This window comes from Protopterus annectens, chromosome 9.part0, assembly GCF_019279795.1.
Source record: "Protopterus annectens isolate FY-2018-M chromosome 9.part0, PAN1.0, whole genome shotgun sequence".
Lineage (NCBI taxonomy): Eukaryota > Metazoa > Chordata > Ceratodontiformes > Protopteridae > Protopterus > Protopterus annectens.
Genome location: NC_056743.1, coordinates 1,140,927,658 through 1,140,941,161, shown reverse-complemented (window position 1 = coordinate 1,140,941,161; position 13,504 = coordinate 1,140,927,658).

Here is a 13,504-nt window from a genome sequence, read left to right as displayed (position 1 = left end):
CACACACACACACACACACACACACTGATGCCTAGGGCCAATTTAGAGTGTCCAATCCTACTACAGCATGTCTTTGGGATATGGGAGGAAATCAGAGCACCTGGCGGAAACCCACGCAACCACAGGGAAGACATGCAGGCTCCCCACAGAAGGCACCCCAGCCGAGGATCAAACTGGAGAGCCTCTTGCTGTGAGGTAGCAATGCTCACAGCAAGAGGTTATCCAGTTCGATCCTCGGTGGATTCAAATGCCAGCAACTGTATGATTGCTGTGACATACCACGGGCTTCAGAGTTCAGTTGTCACCAACAGAATGAAGAAAGGTTGGTTTGGATTCTACAAAACACATTCTTCCAAGAGTAAATAGGCCAGGGTGCCACACAATGATTGTTTCCAGGATTTATTAGACTTGGATGCCTCATGTTTGAATGCAGAGACGTATAGTTACTGTCAATATGTAGCCTAAGTACGAAAAGAAATATAGGCATGAATAGTTGTTAATGATGCCTAGGAACTGGTCTGGGAGTAATAGTAGTTATAGCAACAATAGTTTGAGCAGCTGACCTGCTAACAACAAAAATATTATAAACATAGAACAGTGGCATTGTGCAAGGCAGTGCAAATAACCTGGAAGCATCAATGGGTTCCCACAAGCAAATAACAACCACAGCAGCAGCAGCTCACAGTTTAGTGCAGCTTAGAGCACCTAAAAGCCATGCAAAAAAGCAACGAGCAAAGGTAAATGTAGAGAATGCTACATAAACATTAAAAGCACTTTAAAACAAACCAATGATGAATTCGCCATGATGACAGTCAGTAACAAAGGATGGATAGATAAATAAACTGATTGTGCCTTTTATAGCACAGTACACCCCACTGCTGTGTAAAATGGAGCAAAACCAAATTTGATCAGAACTGGTCAATCTGGATGAAAATTTCTTTCATGGAATCTGCAAGTGAATCAGTCTGGTCCTTTGACACCCTGGACAAGTATGCTGTGCGGGCCACCTGTTTATCTTCCTTTATAGTCAGGGCTTTCTTTTCTACAACTTATCTTAGTATTTCACTGTGTGCCAAATGTCCTCCTTCTTTATCCATTTTGCTCTTATGTCATACATGCAGAAGGTTGACTACCGGTTTATCATCTTTAAATGGGAGGTGTCCAGTAGAATTAGGTAGAATAGATGTTAATAAATACAGTTACTAAATTTAATGCATGTTGTTAATAAGGGTAGCAATCAATAATTTAGGCAAGTCATATTCTAAACAATCATTCTAGATTTTACTTTGGGAACCAGAGAGCTGCTCTCTGAAAAATAGTCCTGTAAGCTAATTTTTCATTCAAGGCAAACATAACATTTTGAAACAAAACTCCTAAATTACAATGACGTACTAATTGGAAAAAGGCACCACAGATGATGCATTGAAAATGTGGGCTTCACATATTCTGCTTAACTTGTTAAGAAATGGCCATGTCGTACACAATTACTGCAAGTCCTGTAAATACAGAATGAAATGGTAAGAACACTAATGTTAGTTTACAAATTCAGACGTTTTTAGGAAGAAAAGTGTCAGTCTGGCAATGAATATGGACATGGATTGCTGGAGTGGTAAGGAGGATGGCTGTATAGCAGGGTGAGTCCACAACTTGATGGTCAGGATAGTCAGGTGGATGACAGATGACTGAACTAAAAAGAGCAGCACTATTTTCTTCACTTCAAGAAATCTGAACACTGGCAGTATAAGCATCTGAAAATGTCTGTTTTTAGAATGTTTACAGTAGATGTCTGGCACTCCCCCACTGTCGTTTCAAAAAGATCTAACATTTTAAGGGATAAAAAGCTGTAGTGGCATTTTTGTCACAATAGGATTATCCTTTTGGTTTGCAAAGGTGTGTTTTGTTGTTCTTTATTTTTTGGACTTGAAATTGATAAAGCAAATATTTGTTGCTTGTAGTCTTATTGACACTGGTTGAATGAAAAACTACAGTGTCATTCCAGAGGAGTAAGCCTGGGTGGAGATGAGAGAATATTGTGGGCTGATACATATATTTAATAATAGAAATCAAACTTGGGATTTGAAAACACAATAGGAATTAGGAGCCAAATTCAAAGTCCAAACAAATAACCAAGAAAAACAAAAAATGCCGCTAATAGATGACACACAAGGACACAAAAGGTAATTTTTATTCACCCATAGATAAGTACTTGACTATTGGTGAACAATAGGAACTAGGTCATGTCATTTGGAGTTTGTCTTTTGTAGCAAGAATAATAGCTTTTGTCTAGTACAACAAATGCATATTTGTTTCATCAGGAACCAGTTACTGTTCAGAAAAAGTCAGCATTATATATTATGGTGAATTTCACTATATGCTTTTATATTTTGCACAACCTGTTCTTGCTTAGTATTATGTATACGGACAAAACATATGAGTGCAAATTAAACTCTGCATTGTTATTTCCATTTAAGGATGTTAAAATTTAAGATAAAAACCCAGTAGATCTACAAATCTTATAACTACTGCTGATTTTCCTGAACACTGTAAAAAAGACAGGCTGCTATTTTAACTGTTGAAGTCTTTCCCAGAACAATACATTTCCACATAAAAGTGAGGCCAGCAAGCTTCCTTCAGGCACATCATACTATGCCATGATGTAATAATGTACAGTCAAAAAAAGCTCACAGCTTCATAATTACAGCAGCAGGGTAGTATATTAAGGACCAGCTGATGAAGACAATCCATTAAACTCTTTGTTATTTAATTCACAAGTTCAGTTCCATTTTGTTAATTTTATCAAACACTTGCATTACTTTTCCTTGACAGTAGGATAAAAGATCCCTCATCTTGTTTGACCTTTAAAGTAAATTTGAGATTGTATACCTCCCTTCATGTTTACAACTCTCATAGGTTCATATGTAGGTACTAGGCTATCTGCCCTATGGCATTTATAAGCCTATGCTAGGCTATCTAGGTACTAGGCTATCTGCCCAAGGACATTTATAAGCCTGTGCTAGGCTATCTAGGTACTAGGCTATCTGCCTGGGGGCATTTATAAGCCTAGCCAGAGTGTGTCAGCTTTCGCTGCCCCATTGATTAATTAACTGAGCCTCTGTCAAGAAGAGCCAATGAAGTGATCCCAGGGGTGTATTTTCTGTTACCCATCCACTCATCAAGGTTTCTCTTGAAGAGTGTTAGTGAGGGGCTATGCCTAATGTAGTTAGGAATTTTTTTCCAAAGCATGGGGAGTCTCTGTGATAGGCATCTATCCCTCCAGCATGTTCTATTTATTGTTGTGGCGAGGTTTAGCTCACTAGAGTGAGTGGCTCGCAGTGACTTGGATTTCTTTAGGTGGAGCATGTCCATCAATTCTGAGTTAGACATGGCTTTGTAAGTCAGGCAGAGATCACCTCTGAGTAAGCGATATGTGACTGAGTACAGCTGGAGTTTTTCCAGTCAGGCTGCATAGGACATATGTTTGCACCCAGTAATCCTCTTGGTGAGGTACTTTTGTGGTCTTTCCGGCTGTTGGAAGTATCTTGTGAGGTACATCCAAAATGGGGCATTGTACTCTATGATGGGTCTGATGAGTGACGAGTAGAGGGGCACCATAACCTCTTTATTTCTAGATGTGAACCCTTTAGTAATTAGGTGGGCTACATAGAAGGATTTCCTAACTACTTTGGCAATATGATTGTCAAAGGAGAGATTACTATCTACCTGGGTCCCCAGATCTCTTATTACCTCTTCTGTATTAAAGGGGCTGCCACCTATGTGGTAATTCATGGGTGTTTTGTTTTTCCCAAACGGGATGACTATGCATTTTTTGGCATTTAGCTTGAGACCATGACTTTGACACCAGGTATCCATCTCAGTAAGGCCCTTTTGGAGAATGTCCATGTCAGCCGGAGAGTCAGTAATGGCTCCAAGTTTGCAGTCATCAGCGAACTTGGTTAGCCATAGTCCTCCTGTGTTTGCCTGTACTTCTGAGAAGTATATGCCGAACAGTAGGGGTCCCAGGACTGAGCCTTGTGGGACACCACTTGTGACTGGTTTAGAGTCGGACCTGGAACCCACTATTCTTACCGTGTGAGTTCTGTCTGTAAGCCAGTTGGCAACCTATCTCATGACGTAGGGGTTTATGTTCAGGCTGGTGAGTTTTTCTATAATGTCAGAGCAGGGAATGGTGTCAAAAGCCTTGGTGAGGTCAAGGTAGGCTGTGTGAACTATCTTCCCCTCATCTATGGCCTTGGTGACTGTCTTGAAGAAGTCAACCAGGTTTAGTAGGCATGATCTGCCCTTAACAAAGCCAAACTGGGTCGGGTCAAGTGTTTGGAGGTTCCCAATGTCTTTGTTAATGGGTTCCATGATGATGCGCTCCACAGCCTTGCAGACCAGGCTAGTCAGGCTTATGGGGCCTGGGTCCCAGGGTTACCAGGGTCAGTTGTGGCCCCTCCTTTGTGGAGCAGAATAACCATTGCTGTGTGCCATTCTATGGGCATGCAGCCTGTGCAGAGGCTGAGGTTGAACAGTGCATTAAGGTGGGAGGTTAGTTTGTTCTGTAGTTTGTGCAAGACGCAGCCTGAGACACCATCTGGCCCCATTGACGCTGTGCTTTTAGCTTTTGAAAGGGCTGTTTTCATCTGTGCATCTGTGATTTCCGGAACACTACACTTTTCTGGTATTGTTGTGGGCCCCTTTGGGGGTGAGAGGGGGGTGAAGTTTGCACTGAATCTATCTGCCAGGATGTTGGCAATATCAGTGGGTTCAGTATATTTTGTACTATTTTGCACTAGCTCAGAGCATATCTGCGAGTTGCCACTTGATTCTTGACATAGCTAAAGAAGGCTTTGTGGTTATCTTTCGAAACCTTGGCTATTTTTCTTTCGAAGTTAGCCTTGAAGGATTTTATGAGTGACCTTAGTTTCTTACTGATACTCATCAGGGATGTCTTTCCTTCTTGGGATTTGTTTTTTTTTTGTGAACTAGTTTCCTCCTTCTATTGTATAGCCTGTTTATGGCAGGGGTCCACCAGACTGGTTTCCTTCTCTTAGGGGAGTGAGTATTGGTTTTGCTAGGGATGGCATGATCCATGCATCCTTGTAGGTGCTCATAGAGTGCATTTGTAAAGGTTCCTGCATTTTAGACACTGTTATCCTGTGGTCCTAGCAGCAAGGAACTCGAAAAAGCAACTACCTTCTGGATTTAAGTATCTTTGCCTTTTTTTCACTGGAAATAGCTTCTGTAGCTTACTTTGAACTAGCCTGAACTGTTTTTTTACTGATTACTGCATTTATTTTAAAATCTGCACTTAAAGTTACATTTAGTCGAATTTGATCGAAAGTTTGCTTAATTTAACTGTGGAGGCTGCCCACTAAAGTGTGCTAGCCTGTGTAACTAATTTATCACTGTCTCTGCATTTTCTGTGTGTTTCTACCAAAAAAACAAAAAAAAAAAAAATTAATCCTTGTTTTCCCACCTTCCTCGACTAGTTTAGACCAGTATACAGGCATTGCTGTATTCTGGGCTGTGGTGTAGTTCCTGTGTTGTCTATTACCTTATTTGGATAGAAGGAAGTTTCTTTGCTCACCAGTGGGAGTGGGGAGCCTTGATCAGCCTACCTGTCCTTGGGGGAAGTGACCTCAGCACAAGAAGCTGTAGTAATTGGTTGTTTGGGACCATTCCTAGCTCTTTTGTAGTTCACTGCTTAAAATCCGCCTCTGGGCATTTTTTTCTGGCTATACTGTTCAGACAAGCTCCACATGGGTTTACAGAGTGGTCCTAGCAGCAAGGAACTCGAAAAAGCAACTACCTTCTGGATTTAAGTATCTTTGCTTTTTTTCACTGGAAATAGCTTCTGTAGCTTACTTTGAACTAGCCTGAACTGTTTTTTTACTGATTACTGCATTTATTTAAAAATCTGCACTTAAAGTTACATTTAGTCGAATTTGATCGAAAGTTTGCTTGTTTGTTTGTTTGTTTAATTTAACTGTGGAGGCTGCCCACTAAAGTGTGCTAGCCTGTGTAACTAATTTATCACTGTCTCTGCATTTTCTGTGTGTTTCTACCAAAAAAACAAAAAAAAAAAAATCCTTGTTTTCCCGCCTTCCTCGACTAGTTTAGACCAGTATACAGGCATTGCTGTATTCTGGGCTGTGGTGTAGTTCCTGTGTTGTCCATTACCTTACTTGGATAGAAGGAAGTTTCTTTGCTCACCAGTGGGAGTGGGGAGCCTTGAGCAGCCTACCTGTCCTTGGGGGAAGTGACCTCAGCACAAGAGGCTGTAGTAATTGGTTGTTTGGGACCATTCCTAGCTCTTTTGTAGTTCACTGCTTAAAATCCACTTTTGCACGGCTTTGCGCTGTCATGCGCATAGCGCAGCACTAGTTAAGCAAGGTTAAATTTGGTTAAACAAGGTTAAACTTTTTATGGCTCCGCCAAGTCTGTTCTTCAATTTTTCCCTTAGAACTGTTCTACTTGCAATCTAAACAGCCTATACTCTATCTGAAAAGCTCAGTACTTGCTCCTAAAGCATTTTTTATACAGGTAAAGCACTCTTAAACAAAAGAAAGTACTTTATTCACCTAAATTCTGTTGTGTACCCATTTCCCTATAGGTCCTTTCTGACTCAGTTACACAGTAATCTTTTTCACTATTTCTAGCATGTCGAAGGGTCAGTTGCAGGCGTCCTCTCCTGTTCAGCTGGTGAATCTGGGAATCTTGAGGCAATGTTACAATTGCCTCATGTACACAGACAACCCTCTCCTCCTCCCAACAAATACAAATATATGCGAGAGATGCAACTATATAGCCAAACTGGAGGCTGAACTCTCTCAATTCAGTACTAGCAAGACCAGTCAGGAGGAGAAGGTAACCACGCACACCACAAACCAGTCTCACATAGAACTATCACAACTGCAAACCAAACACATAAACACACAAAAACATACTCGGGCTGATTAAAAATCTACCAAAACAACAGAGGCCTCCAAAGCAGACACCCAAGCAACCAACACCTCAAGACATAGCACATGCAACACATAGTTCACAAAGTCAGTGTGCTAAACAGTCACAGCCCTTAAGGCCAAACAACATGCCAGACACACTTGTAATAGGTGACTCCATAGTCAAACACACTGACGTCCCGCTCACCAGACTGAACAAGGAAAAGGTCACAGTAAGCTGCCTGTCGGGAGCTAGAATCCGCCACATAACACAAGCACTCAGGTCACTCCACAGCAAGTACAAATATGACTCAGTCATTGTACATGCCGGTGTGAACAACCTGAGACGTACCTCCCTGGACTACATGAAAAGAGACATAGAGGAGCTCTCTGATTATGTAGCCCAGGCGGTATGACCCTGACCGTGAGCAGCATCTTACCCTCACCAAGAATGATGCCACAGTACAAAGACAAAATGATCAGTTTTAACAATTGGCTTAATTACTGGTGTCATCCTAAGGGGATCCAATGTCTGTCTGCTTGGGATGACATGCTTGACAAGCCAAGGGATGGCTTGCACCTGTCACCCTGGGCTTCCGGATATTGGCCAAGGCTTTTGCCACCCCATAGTGCCTTTTTAGGCAAGGCTCAAATGACAAACCTACCTCCCTAGAAAACACAAGTGGAAAAAACTAAGGGTAATGCTGCTCAATGCCAGAAATCTAAACCTCAAGATGCACGCCTCAAGCCCTCCTCAGTATGGAGAACATCGATGTCTGTGCAGTGACTGAAACCTGGTTCAAGGCTCCTGAGAGCACCCCAGCACTATCAGGTTTTACCTCATATCATGCTTTCCGGCCCCAAAACTTGGACCGAACCACAAGAGGAGGGAGTATCCATTTTCATCAAAGATACCCACACCTCCAGGTTAGTGGCAATGCACGAAGCATCAGAGACCATCCAGGTGCAACTAACCATAGGCAAAACTGACTTACAGTTTGTAGCATGCTACAGACCACCCTCTCAAACTCAGGAACCCCACACAGCCTTCCTGAAGACACTGGAGAGTATGAATGTCTCTCCAAATACCATCATTTTGGGAGACTTCAACTACCCAAACATAGACTGGGAACATTACTCAAGCCCCAACACCCTAGACCAAAGGTTCCTAGAATTCATAAACTCAAATGCAATGGAACAACTAGTCACCATTCCTACAAGAGGAGACAATATACTAGACCTGATCATCACAAACATGGGGACAAAATGCTCCACACTGGAAGTATATCCCTCTTTGGTAAGATCAGACCATAAATTAATCTCACTGGAAATCCACATCCCGCCCCACCCCTGCACAAAAGACCACAGTGAAGAACTTCTCAAAAGCCAACTTCACACTTCTTAAGACTGAAGTGGTATCCTTCAAGGCCCCTGGGCCAGTGGAAACCACAACCCACACTGCTGAATCCTTTGCAAATGCCTTCTATGGGCACCTTCAAGAATGCATGGATCATGCAATCCCACATAAAACCAAGACCCATTCCCCCAAAGGCAGGCGCCCGGTCTGGTGGACCCCAGCCATAAATAAACTTTACAACAGGAGGAGGAAGCTACTACATGACAGAGCAAAATCCCTAAAAGGGAAGGCATCTCTGATCAGTACTAGCAAAAAACTACGATCACTCATAAAATCATCCAAGGACAACTTTGAGAGAAAAATAAAGACACAAAAGACAATCACAAGGCCTTCTTTAGCTATGTTAGAAACCCGGGTGGAAACTCCCAGATATGCTCAGAGTTAGTCCAAAATGACACAAAATACACTGAACCCACTGACATTGCCAACATTCTGGCAGACAGGTTCAGTGCAAATTTCTCCTCCCCTCCCCAAAAGGAGAAATAACTATCCCAGCAGAGTGTAGCCTCCTAACATCTCAGATGCCCAGGTGAGAGCCGCCCTCTCTAAAGCTAAAAACACAGCATCAATGGGACCGGATGGTGTCCCAGGCTGTGTGCTACATGAACTCCAAGAGGAACTAAACCCACACATAAGGCTGCTGTTTAATCTTAGCCTTACTACAGGATAAGAATGGCGTATGGCAACAGTGGTCCCACTTCACAAAGGCGGTGCTTCTACGGACCCTGGAAAGTACCACCCCATAAGCTTGACAAGCCTGGTCTGCAAAGCTATGGAGAGGATCATTATGGAACTCATAAACAAAGACATTGGGGACCTACAGACATTGGATCCTGCCCAATTTGGCTTTGTCAAGGGCAGATCCTGCCTTTTGAACTTGGTCGACTTTTTTGAAACAGTCACTAAGGCCATTGATGAGGGTAAGGCAGTTCACACAGCCTACCTTGACCTTGCAAAAGCCTTTGACACAATACCCCATTCGGGCATTATAGACAAACTCACCAGCTTAAATGTAAACCCATATGTCACAAGATGGGTTGCAAACTGGCTCAAGGACAGAACCCACAGGGTCAGAGTTGCTAGAGCTATGTCAGACTCTAAGCCAGTCACAAGCGGTGTCCCACAGGGCTCAGTCCTGGGACCCCTCTTGTTCGGCATTTATTTTTCTGAGGTACAGGCAAACATAGGAGGATTGTGGCTGACAAAGTTCGCAGATGACTGCAAACTGGGCGCCATAATTGACACTCCAGCGGACACAAACATCCTTCAGAGAGGCCTCATAGAAATGGATAATTGGTGCCAGAGCCATGGCCTTAAGCTGAACACCAAAAAATGTATATTCATACCCTTTGGGAAAAACAAGGTACCCACAAATTACCACATAGGTGGTAATCCATTAAGTACGGAAGAGGTAATCAGGGACCTAGGGACCCAGGTTGACAGTAACCTCTCATTTGACACTCACATTGCCAAAGTGGTTAGAAAGACCTTCTATATTGCCCACCTTATCATGAAGGGTTTCACATCTAGATCAAGAGAGGTCATTGTGCCCCTGTACTCTTCTCTTATCAGGCCAATGATCGAATACAATGCCCCATTTGGGATGTATCTCACCCGACACCTGCAGCAGTTGGAAAGACCCCAAAAGTTCCTCACCAAGAGGATAAAGGGTCTTAAACATATGTCATATGCTGCCCGACTGAAAAATCTCCAGCTCTATTCAGTCGCATACCGCCTACTCAGAGGTGATCTGTGCCTGACGTACAAGGCCATGTCCAATCCGGAATTAATGGACATGCTCCACCTCAGAAAATCCAAATCCATCAGAGCCACAAGAACAAGAGACTTAAACCTCAAAACAGAAATAAATAGGACGTGCTGGAGGGACAGATTCATAACCCAGAGGCTCCCTACACTCTGGAACAGAATCCCAGTCCATGTTAGGCAGAGCCCCTTACTGACTCTATTCAAGAGAAATCTTGACAAATGGATGGGAGATCGTAGGTTTACCCCTAGGGTCATCTCTGTGTCACTACTAGACAGAGGCATAGTAAACTAAACCCTAAAAGGGTGTAGTATTCTCATCCTAAGGGGTGGTGAAAGCCACACACACTCTGGCTGGGCTTATAAATGCTCTAGGGCAGATAGCCTAGTACGAACCTACGAACCTATGAACCTATCCTTTAACGTGGGAGCTGTGAAACTTACCACTTCTGTCTTAAGTAAGGTGAAGTTTGCTATAGAAAAGTTTTTCACTGTGGTTTCCTTGGTTGGAGGTGGTGGTGTGGTATGGACATCCAAAGTGATTAGTTTATGGTCTGATCTAACCAGTGACAGGCTGACCTCCAATGTGGAACATCTGTCGCCCATGTTGGTGATGACCAGTTCCAATATGTTTTCACTTCAGGTAGGGGAGTTTACCAGCTGATCCAGGATGTTTGAATTGATAAATTCCAGAAACAGCTTGGCCTGGGAGTTTGTACTTGAGTAGTTTTCCCAGTTAATGGTAGGGTAATTGAAATCGCCCAATATCATGGTGTTCAGTAGGACCTTTATGTTTTCCAGTGTCTCCAGAAAGGTGGAGTGGTGGTCCTGGGTCATGGAGGGTGATCTGTAGTAGGCCACAATTTGCATTGCAGATTTGCCTGATGTTAGTTACACATGGATGATCTCGGAGGTATCATGCTGCACCACAAACCTGGAGGTGTAGGTATCCTTGATGAATATGGATACACCCCCTCCTTTTGTGGTTCGGTCCATGTTCTGTGGCCGAAATGTGTGGTATGAGTTGTAGCCCAGTAGTGCTGGGGTGCTCTGTGGAGCCTTGAACCAGGTTTCAGTTACTGCACAGATGTCGATGTTCTCCATACTGAGGAGTGCTTTGAGCACGTGCATTTTGAGATTTAAACTCCTGGCGTTGAGTAGCATAACCCTCATTTTTTTATTTGTGTTGTTTTCTGTATATGTCCCATAATCTAGGAGCATAGGGACAATACTAGGTAAGCAAGCATGAGGACCAGAGTCAACCATCTGACTAAGGGCCCCAAAATACTGGATCTAGACCTCACAAACAGGGCCACTTCACACAGCTTCACATATATCATCACACATTATTAAATTAGACCATAATTTAGTGGCCTTTTCCTTTAAAACTGGTACTTCAATTGTAAATAGCTCTGTGTTTAGGGACTTCATAAAAACAAACCTTTTTCAATTACTTGATGTCTTTAATAAATTCTGCTGTAATAATACTTTGAAGGATCCTATTGCTAAAGCTGCTACCTGTGCTTCTGACTTCTACTCCCACTTAAATAATTGTATTGATAAGGCAGTCCCTATCTGCAACAAATATAATTAGAAGTTTAAAAACAAATATCTTTGGTGGAATACTCATATTAAAAAAATATATAACAAGTGAAAGAAACTGCTTAATGCTTAAAAGAGGTCTCATTCTACCTACCATAAGAGATCGCTTAAGGGAACCATTAGGAAGCACAGAGTTGAGTATGAACTTAAAATAGTCACAAAAAATAAATGACATTAAGAACTAATACCCAACAGTGTTTGGAGCTAGTCTACCATATTACTACACTCTCTGAGACAAAGGAAATATCCTAGCTAACAAATGTAGTGCAAATTTTACTCCACCACAGTTATAACTATCCCACAGGTTCCACAATCCTAGACACACCCTTTAATTACTATGGAACAAGTTCTCTCAACCCCTTCAAAAACTAAGAATACTTCATCCATGAGCCCTGAAAACATACCAGGTTGCCTGATTATTGGTGCCAAATATGGCATTTCTGAACTCTTACTTAAACTCTTTAATCTAAGCCTCTTCATTGGTTACATCCCTGAAACCTAGAAAACATATATTGCAATGCCATTACACAAAGGTAGTCCAACCACAAATGTTGGTAACTATGGAGAAATTAGTTTCACTACCTCATATGTAAAGCTATGACATTCAGTATCTCAGCTTTCATTAATCCAGACATTGAAAATCTCTGAACCTTGGACCCTCATCAATTTAGCTTTAGCAGAGGAAGGTGCTGCCTCTTTAACCTCATTAATTTTTTGAAAATGTAACAGAAGCATTGGAGAGTGATTATGCAGTGCATATAGCATATCTAGACATGGCCAAGGCATTAGAAATTATTCCACATGTAAGCATTATTAATAAACTTGTAAATATGAATATAAAATCTTATATTGTCAGATGGATAGCTAACAAAAGAAGTGAAACACAGAAGCAAGGACACACAACCTGATTTATTTTAAGTGCTTTCATCTCAAACAATAGTAAGACTTCCTCAGATAACAATAAAATCAAGACCCACCCTTAAATACACTTATGAAATCACATGACAATGACTTCCCCACAATTTCACTTAAAGAAATATATACAGTACACCAAAACCACAACATCCCAAAAGGCAAATACATAAAAACAAATATATATGTATGTGTATATATAAAACCATCACAACCCTATGTAATTATCTACATTGTTCTTTTAATTTCAAAATACAGCCAATAGATACTATCACATTGAGCCCAGGCCACCCAACTACTTTTAGATGCAGAATCTGGTATAATTCCCTTCTCTCAAGGCATAACTGGCATGGGCCACCCCTAGGATTTTCTCTCACTTGCTCAATGACAATAAATTTTAAATGGTGCCCAGGATGTTCCAACATATACTTAAATAAGGCATTAGTCATTTCTCACCTAATTTCATAGGTATGCACTTAAATATGATTTTTTAGTTTACGTTCTGTTTTACCTATATAAAATATAGGGGCAACACTGACACAATGGCCCATAAACTACCCCAATGCTATTACAATTAAATCCACCTTTGATTTTCATTTGATACCCATTAATATCAGATAAGTCCCCAGTACTGATGTATGAACAAAAGTTACAGCACCCACAATTAGCTATAAGGCAAGGTTTACTAGGGTCCTTAACGTTGATGGATCTCTCCACCAGATTTTTCAAATTATGACCAATCCCCCACGTTTTATGTAACCTGGGCAACCCAAACATAGTTGGAATAACAAGATTAATCACTTTCAAAAACTTAAATTCTAACAAAGAAATATGTTGCTCCAAGAACATACCACTTAGTTGGCTA